Raw genomic sequence first — 12364 nt, 5'->3', positions numbered from 1 at the left:
CCATAGCTACTGTCTTTTTTTTATTATACTTCCATGTGTATTTTGTAGTTGTCTTATCTGAGCTGCAGTTTGCTGTATGTATTTTACTCCATCAATTCTGCTGGCAGACCTGCATGTCTATTTAAACTAATCATATTTAAAATTTGACTTTGTGTCTCATGGAAAGAGTTATTTGTCCTTTTAAAGGATAAAAATACATCTGTTAAATTATTCAGATAAGGAAATGACAGTAAAATATGTTGTGAAAACTTTAGCAAACTTCTCTGTAATTGTAAAAAGGGATTAATGTAGCAGATGATTAATCTTTAAATTCAGTTTATTTTGCTTAGAAGGTTCCAATTCACAAGAAGGATTATCTGAACACATTTTTCAAGCCATTTGGTTTCAACTGTAACCTAATAACACAGAATACATTTTGGTTCGAATCAGACTAAATTCAGTCCAGTCAGTAGTCACTTTCTGATCCAATTAAACAAGTTCATTAATAAGTTTCAACCAAAACATCAGCAGATGTCCCAGATAAAAGAAAAAATTATGTCAAAAATTTATTAAACATGAAAACAAACTTGGTAAAACATTCTAAATCTTTGTAACTGAATGAAAACATTGATTATATTTTTAGATGTTTGAACTTGAACAGAAATCAGAATATAAGTAAATATAGAGCATCAAAATTACAATAACACTTAAAAACATATTTTGTTTTAAGTGAGAAAGATAGATTAAAAACTATCCACACTGTAATGCATCATTTAATAAAATTACAGGAAATACAAAATGTCGATTATGACATACTTTCAAAGTATTATCATTGTCTTTGCCTCATTGTTACAAATATCTTGTTTCATAACTTTTTCCATGCTAAAAATTGATTGGTTTTAAATGAAGAAATACAAAGAATGGTAAAACAATAATAATAAAAGAAAATTATGTGGATGAGACCAATATCTTACCAACACACACATATCGTTTGGATTTGTCTGTCCTGTTAAATCTTATGATATTTTTGTTGCACTCATATTCAAATATCAGTATTCTAGAAATGATTTCAGAATATAAGCACATGTTGAAGTTAAGTGAACGCACTCAAGGTCAAACAAAGATCTTGGTGCAATCAAAAGCAAAGTTTAAGCCACTCAATCACCTACGGAGCTGAGCCAGTGAGTCTGAGATCGCATGGTGTGGTCTGCTGTGACCACCGCCTCAGTGACAGACCTCCAGGGCCTGGTGGCCATCACGTCTCACCTCACCAAGGTCAACGCACCTACAACTCTGACATGTTCAAATTCACAAATTATGACCCTGAGCTTGGGGGTGGGGGGAAGTGATTTTTGTTTCTTTTGTTTCATTTGTCCCCACTGGTATGTTCTAAAGCGAGTTTGGACTCTGGAAATTGATCAAGTTCATAAAAAAGGTAAAAAATGTGAATAAATTTTCCTCCCAACCCCCAGTTAACAAGTCGCGCGGATAAAATACACAATGATCTTTAACTGTTTTCAGTTTTTGTTAATTTTGCAGCAGTTTTGTCCTATGCAGGATCCTTTGCAATGAACAAATAAGCGTACATGCAAGCCGCAAATGAAAATTGAGACTCTCTCCTGAAGAAGTGACGGTTCGGATCTTTCCACCAAAAGAGAAAAGAAAATGACTATATAGATAATTTGCTACAATAAACGGGTAAACGGCAAGGTTCCCAAAATTATATCATGGAAAAAGTGTAGAATGAAGCACATAAAAGTAGAATCATAGTTGCCTGCACATTAATTTAAAGACAGAAACAGCGGGATTGATTAAGTTTGAGAAGATCCTTTCTCATAAACTCACTTGTAGTTGCGAAATTGTGTTGTTCAAATGAAACAAGAGTCCAATTTAGAACAGTACTCAAAGATCTTTCAGTGAGATGTTGGAATGCATTTTTTTCTAATTATTTCAGGAACTACATACAGAAAAAAAAATCATATTTCTTTAAGCATAACTTACTCTAAAACAAAAAACAAAACCTTTTATTTAGTTTTACAGTAAGATAAAACAACATGCAGTGCTAGTATAGCACAGACATTTTAAAGTGTGTGGAAGGAAAAATAAAAATACTTCTAGATTCAAATTGTTGGCAGAAATGCTTATTGAAAGAGGATCTAACTAAAATTATTTCTTAAAAAAACTGAGTTGACCAAACCCAAAGGAAATAAATAATAAAAAAATCAAATAAAATCCGTCAACACTTGAAGTTGTTCACTTGTCATCTAGTTGAGCATCTGGAGGATACCATAAAATTCAGAAGGATTTATTCAGCTAACATTTTGCTGCTGCAGAGCGGTGTTGTAGAAATTAATAACTCCTTTGTCAGCATGTTAGCCTTGATCATTCCCATATTATACCTGACAGGTTTATTGAAAAACCTGTTGAAAAGTTTAAAGCATATTCAAAAGTGCTGCAGCTCAATTTATAAATAAGTCATTTTTTTATAAAATGTATGATTTATTTTTTTTCTAGTTTGAACATCTATTTTATCTGTTGTCAAATTATATTTGGGGATTTTTCTTGGCTGAATAAAATAACCTCAGTGACAAGAAATAATCAATTCAGAGAGGAACCATTTTCTGCAATTGCTTCATTGAGCAACTACAGAAAAAAAACATATATTTATAAACACAAACATAACCATTTTTAATACTTACTAAACCTTTTAAGTCGTAGGTAAATTAGATTTACCTTAATTTAATAATCTTTCTCCTTAATTCAGAGAACAATAAGGGGAGGAATTATTAGAACATTTTGTTGCTTTCTGCATATCTTGTATTTACATAAAATTCATATTTATTACATAAACATAATTTAAAGATTTATGTACTTTAGTAACTCTGTTCAGTGAGACATTCAAGTGAGACACTATATAGATTAACTACACACAGGTTGATCTTTTCTAGGCTTTATTTCTATTAAAAATGATTGTCTTCTCATGAAAGGGTGATGAAAACATGAGACTTAAGACTAAAATATTAAATTGGACCAATAACAAACATTGCAGTGAGTATTGGCTTGATGAAAACTATGCTTAATATTTGCTTAAATGTTATCAAAAGCTCTAACGTTCTAATTTTCTAGATATTGAGTGTATATAAACTTCAGTATTTCTTCAGTATTCAGCAACAACTTTAAAAATGTCTCTTGGGTTGTTTAAAAAATAAAAATAAATCAGGCCAGCAGCTCATTTTAGTTTTAATTTGTGTAAAGATCAAAATATACAGTGTTTATTGGCTAACAGAGATCTTTTCAAGTCTTCAAATAGTCAGCAGTGACCCTGGTAGTCATCATCCAGGGCATTAAAAGTTCCCCACTGCCAGCTTAGTGGCTATCAAAACTGACCTTAATAAGTAGCTTTAGTTTGCACCCTTGGATTTATCCATATTGGATATGTTTGAAGAAGGATGTGGTAAAAGCAAATGTGCTCTATATCCATTTGGATTCTGCCATTTTTACCATAACCCACTGATTTCTATTCTGAAAGGTGCAAAAGAAATGTTTCTTTGGCTTTAGACTGGATGGCAAGTTGCCTTAAATATGTTTACATGCAGATTTCTGTATGGTTTTGTTTACAGTACAAAAATTTTTGATTACATGTCAGTTTATGTACAATGAAATAAGTACTTAAGATACAGTTGAAAAACATTGGGATCTAAAAAATGTGGGTTTTATTTGTTTCACGTGAATCCTGATATATTTGATATCAGAGATGAGTGGCAACTCTGTTTTATGAGTCACATTTGTTCCAACTAAGCAAATTTCTCCAGAAACTGTATAAAAATAAGAACAACAGTTTCTTCAAACTGCTCAACATCAAATTAGACCAATAAAGTCTATTCTTCCAAAAGAGACAGAAAAGCAAGATTACAGTTTGCAAACGCATTCAGCGAGGCAAAAACATACAAGTCATGTGGTCTGATGAAACTAAAATTGAAGTGTTTACCCATAAGGACCTTCAATACAGATTAATTTAAAAAAAGGGGGAATCTTGCAAACCTGTGAAGTACAGAGGTGGTAGCATCATGCTGTGTGGGTGTCTTGCTGCATAATGGACTATAGCAGGAGTTTTTGAAGTGTGGGAGAGCAAATAGACAACTGTGCTGCCTACCAACTACATTACTGCTTTCATTTCTGTAAACTTTAATCAGTTTCAATTTGTTGTTGCCATACTTTATGCTTCATTCATACATGCTTCACTGATGTTGTAGGGTTTATCTGCTTTAGCTTTGTGTAGGACCACATGATGCGATTCATGAGTTGCCTTGTCATTAACAAAGCTAAAATTGTGAACTACTTTCTGCTGTGACCACAGTTAATTTAGTCTTCTGTAAAGCAAAACCTCCCGGGGCTTTGCAGACAAAACTGTGGCAGTGGAGCATCTTCAGATCCAATCCATGAAAATCCCAAATTTAAATAATGGTGATATATATATGTATGTATATACCCACACTGTACAATATAAGTAAAACTGTTTTATATCTAATATACCCCTTCACACCTCTACCTATGAATTTAATCTCCTTTTATCATAAATCTTTTTACTTGCCTCTTGCAGAACAGCAGACCTGTATTGTTGGCTTCACAGCTAGGTTTATTATAGAGTAATGTTGGTGCAATCTGTTAGACTCAGTAAAATTAATCAAAACGGCTCATTTTACTTGCCCCGTTTGATTTTAGAACATGCATGCAAGGTGAGACGGCTAAGTTTGTCACATGATGCTGATCCAGCTGAGCTGCATTCCTCATGTTGAATACCAGGCTGAATGTGGAGGAACACTGCAACAAGCAAGAACATGGTGGAGTGACACCTGGTAAAACAAAGAAAAATAAGTGCCAGAGGGATGTAACTAGAAGCAAGTTTGGAAGGGCAGGGCTCCTCTGCTCAAGTAAAACCTAAAAAAAAAAACCTAAAAGCAAATCACAGGTTGTCTTTACACCTGGTTGCAGATGGTGGTTATCAGCTTTCTTTGCTACATGCTTTGTGCAAACCTCGGGGAAGGACTGCAAAAGACAGTTTTTATGCATCACTTAGTGCTGTGCCTGCACAAAATATGTAGTTTTTAATATTTGCTTTTCAACGGACAGGGATTTTTAAGTCATATTTGTTTGCAATATGGAGCAATAATGTGCAGCAAACCTGAAAATGTTTTTGACAGGTTCTATGATCTAGTCCAACAGACAGCAGAGTTCTAAAACGTATTTATAGTTTATATTTTTAATTTTTACATAGAAAAGTATTAGATCAAAGAAGCTGTTTTGTGGAGGCATCTTTAACCTAAAATATAACTTGGTAACTTTTGTATGTCTTGACACTCCTTTATTACCCATTCCTTGCTGCGAAATACCTCAAGCTTAGTCAAAGTAGAGCAAACATCCCTGAAGATCACTTTCAGGGTTCGCCACACATTCTTGATTCTATTTAGGTCTGGAATTTGACTGGGCCAATCCAACATGTATATACTTTGATATAAACCATTTTGTTGGAGCTCTGACTGAATATTTAGGCTCATGTACTGTTGAACTGTGTCCTGTAAATCTTCCTCCCCAGAAACGTCATATTCTAGAGGGGTTTTTTCCACACTTGCTGTCTCCATAACATGGTTTGCAGCAAACTGAAAAAGGGATTCTTACGTCATTTTAAACAGAGACTTTCTTTTTACCATTCCTTTGAAAGTCCAGATTTAAAAGTTTATTGGGTGTTTTCCTAAAATATTTTCCCACCTAAACATGTGGATCTTTGCAGCTCCTCCAGAGTTACCATGTCACAGATTAATGATCTTATTGGCTGGCTAGTGAGTGTAGGATGGCTAAGTTTGCAGTTGTCTTTCCATTTATAGATTTTGGATTGAAAGTTGCTGAATGAATCCTTTGCCTTAAAACTACTCCACAACTTTATTTCTGACTCGTAATTGTTCACACTGCATTTGATTTAAGGGTATCAGAGTGAAAGAGGTGCAATACAAACGCATTTCACACTTGTTAAATGTTTTTAGAAAATAAACTGAAAAAACCCTGAAAACCATGTTTCTTTTTTCTTTCCATTTAAAAATTATGAACTATTTAGTGAAAATGTTTCACCTAAAATTTCTACTAAATTCAGTGAAGTTGGAGGCAAAATGTGGAAAAGTTCAGAGGTATGAATACTTCTGTAAGGCAGACGAACAGCTTATAATTAATCTGTGTCTTAAATATGTTTTCTAAAGATTTCACCTGTTTTTGCTCATTGAGAGATTGTAGAGTAAGAAATTCCTGGTTGCTATAAGATTAATTTGGCAAAATCTGAGCTGTAGTTTTTCTCTCCCTGAATTTTATACAATCTCTTCACTGGTTTGTGGTGACATAAAGAGGAGGACTCCCAGGGCTCTATTCATATAATAACATTACGTTGCCAAATACGTGTAGCTACCTTGTCTGCCCTCTGGTAAAGGATATAATTAATTGCAAATGAGTCTAATTTAAGAACTAGTTTCTTTAGTGAAGTTTTAAACCATTCTGGTTAAGGCTCAGAATTTTTGTAAAACAGTTCAAGGTGTGAAGATGGTGCATAATACAAGTTAAATGGTGTGTTCATTTGTAAGACTGATCAGTTAGTTTTATGCTAAAGGTCTGCCAGTTGTGAAAGATGCAACCATTTTTTTTTTTTTTTATGTCTGCTGTGATGCAAAAGTAGAGACGAATCCAACAAATTCTTCAATGGGGACAATAATGCACATTTTATTTATTCCATAAAAAGAGAAAAGATATTTTTTGAGTCATCAAATGCCTGAATGAAACTAAAAGTTTTCTACATTTGTTTTTGCTGCACCTTCTGATGGTCTTAGGAAAGACCCATCTTCATTCAGCACAACATAACTTCATGCCTATCATTGAGGGTGGGCTGCCGTGTCACTCATTAGAGAGTCAACATGTTCAGATGTATTTCTATGGGTCATAATTGGTGGATTTATTCAGTAAATGTCTGACTACGTGTGCCCTGAATTCACTTGCATGTTTACTGGTGTGTGTCTGTCTGTGCTTGTGGCGAGTCCTCCTTCTAATCTGCCAGGCGGTGGTTGTATATGACGTGCTGCTGATGTTTGAGACTATTAGGTCTGTGTGGGGAGAGTTGGCTGTCCTCTTCTGTTCCGCGCAGCTCATTTAAATCTCCATCTTACCGTGGAGATTAAACATCCTCTCTTTGAGAAGGATTCTGTGGCTCCACTTGGGCTTCTATTTACGAATCCAGAATGAGTGAAAGGCATGTAAAGAACCCATTTAGTAGAAGAAAACAAAGCCACATTGGGTTTGCATGTGCAAAATATGCATCAGGCCTCACACGGCACACAGTACCACACATGTGGTCTGTTTCCCTCCATCCATCTGGTAATCTGCTTTTAGAGTTTTACAGATGACAGGTATGCACATTGATGAAAAATAGTCTCTTAAGTAATCACAATCACTGAAAGATTTTTTTTTTTTAAAGCTATAATAGTAAAGTAATAATTCAATTGTGGTCTTGACTTTAATTTAGTGGAGTTTATTGGAAGCATGCAATTTGAGATTGTATTTGGATTTACTGGTGGTTTTTAAGTTTTTTTTTGTAAACATCCTGTGAACCTTGTTCAAAGAAATGTCCAAAAATGAAGACATGTCAGAAACCAGAAGCATTGGATTTGAGGTTTAGTAAGCCCAAAGTGACACACAATTTCATTCAAACAAAACCTGTTTCCTGAAAAAGTATTTCCTTAATTTATTTTCTTTTTTTTTTGTCTTTCATTTTTCAGATCAAAGAACAAATTTGAACATCAGACAAAAATAACCCAAGTAAATATAGGCAGTCATTTCCCACGATCTATGTGGAATTTCTTTTTCAATATTATTCAATATCTGCTGTCCAATTTAGATAAATTAAATATTATCTATTGTTTCTAACTATCTAATGGTGATGGTGAGGCTAATTCTGATTTTTTTTTTCTCAAAAGAGTTATGCACTTTAAAAAAATGAAGAAATTTAGCATTTTCAATAATGGTACAAAGAATAAATTATTTCACATGTTTAAAATTTTGATTTTGAAACAGCCCTTCAAGCTCCAATCAACAAGATCAAACATTCAAGCAAGCAAGCAAACAGAAAAGCTCCAAACGACTTAATGAGAGACAAAAAACTAAGGAGATGCAACTTTTCTACATTAAACACATTTGTTAAAACAAAAAAATATCCTTCTGGGAGGTGTGAGTATTATGTGGGTGTGTTAAAATGAGATGAATAAAAAAACAAAACAACAAACAAACAAAAAAAAGTTTTATCTGTCAAAAAGAAGAACTAAAAATCCCATCCACTTCTGAATTATGTTCTTACATTAGGTGAACCTCTGATGAAGGATAAGTGGGTCTTGGAGTTTAAGAGGTTGTCACATTAGGCCAAGTGGAAAAAAGATTTGGTTTTTACGCCAGACTTCATTTCAGAGCTGGAACTTCGAGCACTAAATGTGTCCAAAAGAATCATTGCATTGCACATATGTGGAAAAAAAAACAACCCAGTTCACCTAAAATGAATGAACTTTTTAACAAACAGCAAACAAGCAGCTGATGAGAACATGGGATTTGGTGGCTAAGTGATGACAGATATCTCCTCAATAAACAAAAATGACTTATATTGTGAAATAAATGTATGAACCCATAAAAGTGCTCTGGAGCTCTAAAATATTCTGGCCCCCTCATTTAAAATAGTTCTGAGGAGGTAATTCAACAACACAGCAAAAGAACTGCAGAGTACAGTCTGTAACATGCTGAAAAGAAATTTGACCACAAACTCTTGCACTTTTATGTTGTGTAGCAAGCCGTAACACACCCCAGCAGCTCCAGGGCAGCACAGTGTGACAGGCTGACGCTGACAGAACTGAAGACTTTCACTGAGAGAGGTGGATGATGGTGAGCTACAAAAGCCTCAGAGCAATGTAACTCTATCTTCTGAGGTGATGTCTTGATCTAGTTCTCTTCAACTTCAAGCCATGCTTGTTTGTTCTCTTACAGTAAACATTAATGCCTGTAAAAGTCACAGTTTCATTCCAGAACTTCAATGTTTCAATGTTTCAACTGTGATGTTTTTTCTTCTAAATATTACCGTCCAAATTATAAATTTGTTCAACTCTTTTAAGTTACCCACTGATTCCAAATTTTCCTAAATCATTGTGGGCAATGAGTGTACACATGATGAATTACCAACTTTTTAACTACTTTTTAAAATTGCTGTGCAAAATAGAATTGCAAAACCTCCTGTCTCTGTATGCAAGGAGTGACAGACTCCTTAAAGATTTGTTGCTGTGTCTGCATTGACAGCTGGTTCTGCAAATTATTAAAATAAAAAGATGGAGTACAAATACTTTTTCACAGCAGTATATCTTCAAGCAGGAAATGGAAGTGATCAAAGCCTCAGGGTTGTTAGTGGTCATGGGCATTCAGAACTCTCTGCTCTATGAAAATGAGGTCTATAAATAAAATGCAGCACAGTACAATCTTATTTTAAAAAAGTAAGATACTGTGTATAACCCTCCAGCTCCATGGTTTCTGGTAGAAGCTCAAAGCTTGTGAGGTGAGCGCTGACTCTACACTTCAAGCACATTTTCTTTTAAAAGCACAAATAAGTATTTCGTATTCAAAACCCAAAACAAGCTGTTTGATCTATTGATCTCGACCAGGCTAGGGTGAAAATGCCTTCATAACATCAGTCTTTTGTAAAAGGAATAGTCGACACTATTTGGAAGCTAGATTCTGTTCAACATTTTATTTTGTAGTTCACTTGGATAGTAAAGCTATCTATTTTCATTTACTTCCAATTAACCAGGAAGAATATTTAGCTTTCTGTAGGTAATCATCTCAGCACATTTGGCACAGTTTGATAACCAACTTAAACAAAAAGCTACTAGTTTTTGGACATGTCATTTCATTAGATACTGAGAACTCGTACAATATGTGCCATACAGTACGCTAAACTGCTATAGAAATTATGTGTTGTGAAACTAAAGCAGCAATTACCAAAAAGTGGAGGAATTTCACATTAAGCTATGCAGTCACAGTTTTTGCTATGATAGAGTTAAGTCCGTAGATGTCAAATGGTCAGAGTGATTCCATCTTCCTTCTGATGAGTTCAGTTAATTATTTGAGCAGATTTGACAATTTCTAGTATTAAAAACTTAAAACAAGATGCAGATTTCATATTCTACCTGTACGTGGCTTCCAGGATCTGCTGTTGAGAAGCATCCCTATATCATGATGCTGCCATAGTATTGATTCTCAATGAGAATGGTGTGTTTGTGGTGATGTGTAGTGCTTGGTGTTGTACCACACATAGCATCCTGTCTGATGGCCACAATGCTCCAATTTGGTCTCATCAGACCAAAGAACTTTCTTCCATTTGGTCATGAAGTCTCTCATGTGCCTTTTGACAGATGCTAATCAAGCCTTGATGTGAGTTTTTATTTCAACAGTGGTGGTTTCGTCATTGCCGCTCTCCCATGAAGGCTTGAGTGGTGAAGAACCTGCCCAACAGTTGTTCTGTGCAGAGTTTCTTCTGAATTCACTGAAGCTTTTTTGCTCCTTCATAGGCATCCTGGTGTCCTCTCTCACTTGTCTCCTTCTTGTTTGGTCCCTCAGTTTGTGAGGAAGGGTTTATTTTTCTATTTTTCTTCCATTTCTTGATGATGAATTGAAATTAACTCTGAGCCCTCGAGAGTATTTATCCATCCCCTGACTTTCAGCTTTCAGTAATTTTTTTTTTTCTCTGATTTGCTCTAATTTTATTCAGGAATACTCAACCAGACCTGCCAGACACAGGTGTCTTTTTACCACAATCACTTGAGACACCCACCAATTGGCTGGATCTGTTGGATTACGTCAATCACTTTAAAGGAGGTGAATATTTACAGTACTTATTTACTTACTACTACCGTAATTACATATTTTTTATTCAGTTGACACCCTTTTTTTTGTTTTTTTCTTTGACATAAAAGATTTTTCTTTTTTGTCCAAAAGCCCAAATTATGTTGATCATGATTTGCAAAAGCAATAAAAAGGATAAAACATCAATGGAGCTGAATACTTTTTACAGACACTGATAATTAGTTTTCATCTGCAAGCAAAAAGTTATTTGGTTTGGCAAACTTGCACTTAAAATTATTTTCATTCAATCAAGATATTTTGATCTTATAGAAAGACAGATATCTCTCAAAGGTTAATTAAACACTGTAAAGTTGCATCATTTTTGTGAAAGAAATTATCTGTTTTATTTTTATTTATACCCTCTTAAATATTAGTATTTATTGGATCCATAACAATCTATCTCTTCCTATTGATGACCAGCTTTAATCTTTTTTTTCCTGGTATTTTGAAGATCTTTGGTTATGCGCTGATTGAACTCCTTGCCATTATGATAATCTTTTGCTTTTGCCATAGATTTCCTATCAATTGCAAGTCAGAACTTTGGCTGGGCTACTCCACAATGTCAATACTATTGTCCTACAACTTTACTGCAGTCAGAAGAAACTTTTGTTAGTAAATTAAATAACTTGAAACCTAACTCTAAAAAGGGTTATAAGTATTTTTATTTTATTTAACTGTAAATGCTTTTGAACAAAAGCTGACATCTATATGTTTTACCCTGGTGGTCCTTTGCTCTGAAAAGTGCAGGAATTGTTTACATTTTCAGCAGAAGCAAATTAAATATGACCTAAACAAATTCAAATTTAACCTGATAGCAAACTATTAAGTTAGAGATTTTACATGTGCATGATGCCACCATATTCAACATGTCCTGAATTTTTTTCTTTCCTGTATTGGATGCTTCAAGTAAAGCTTTATCCGTTTATTATTTTATCAAAAAATGTATTCATGAATCCAAGTCCTCATATCATAATTCAGATCCACACACACGTACATACACACGCACACACCCTTCTGCACCCAAAAATCAATCAATTTCTTTGAGCACTTTGAGTTATGTCTTGTTTTGGTTTAGTTTTTAAATGAAACTAAATCATTGTCATTTTAATTGGATGGTGTACTCAAACTTTAACTCCTTTTGTAATAATGTTTATTGGACACTAGAGTGCACTACATGCAAGTGAAAGGGTCCACTGGCATGCAGAGTTGGAAACAGAACTTCCATACAAAAAAGCAAAAGCTCTGAAGCACCAACATGTAAGAAATCCTGAATCATATTTGTGCTGTTTATTTCTTTTATTTAATTTTTTTTTATTTGCTCCATGAGCCAGGTCTCTTAGCTCCTCCACTCTATTATCTTTATTGTGATTCTGCAAAACACATATTGAGTTCATGATTTACATTTCATCTCTGGTTTGAAAGT

General features: G+C 34.3%; 1 long non-coding RNA gene across 4 annotated transcripts in view; it reads left to right on the top strand.

Moving 5' to 3' along the window:
* Positions 1 to 12364, top strand: part of LOC122819483 — a 102691-nt gene that overhangs the window by 35591 nt on the left and 54736 nt on the right. For 3 of the 4 annotated variants that reach the window (XR_006368618.1, XR_006368620.1, XR_006368619.1), the window contains exon 2: positions 10808 to 10914. The exons of the other annotated variant lie outside the window; for it this stretch is intronic. This is a non-coding gene — a long non-coding RNA (uncharacterized LOC122819483). The remainder of the gene's footprint in view (positions 1 to 10807; positions 10915 to 12364) is intronic. 4 annotated transcript variants of the gene reach the window in all.

This window comes from Gambusia affinis, linkage group LG17 (genome assembly GCF_019740435.1).
Source record: "Gambusia affinis linkage group LG17, SWU_Gaff_1.0, whole genome shotgun sequence".
In the NCBI taxonomy this organism is placed as follows: Eukaryota; Metazoa; Chordata; class Actinopteri; order Cyprinodontiformes; family Poeciliidae; genus Gambusia; species Gambusia affinis.
Note: the sequence above shows the minus strand (reverse complement) of the source record. Positions and strands in the feature narration are given on the sequence as shown.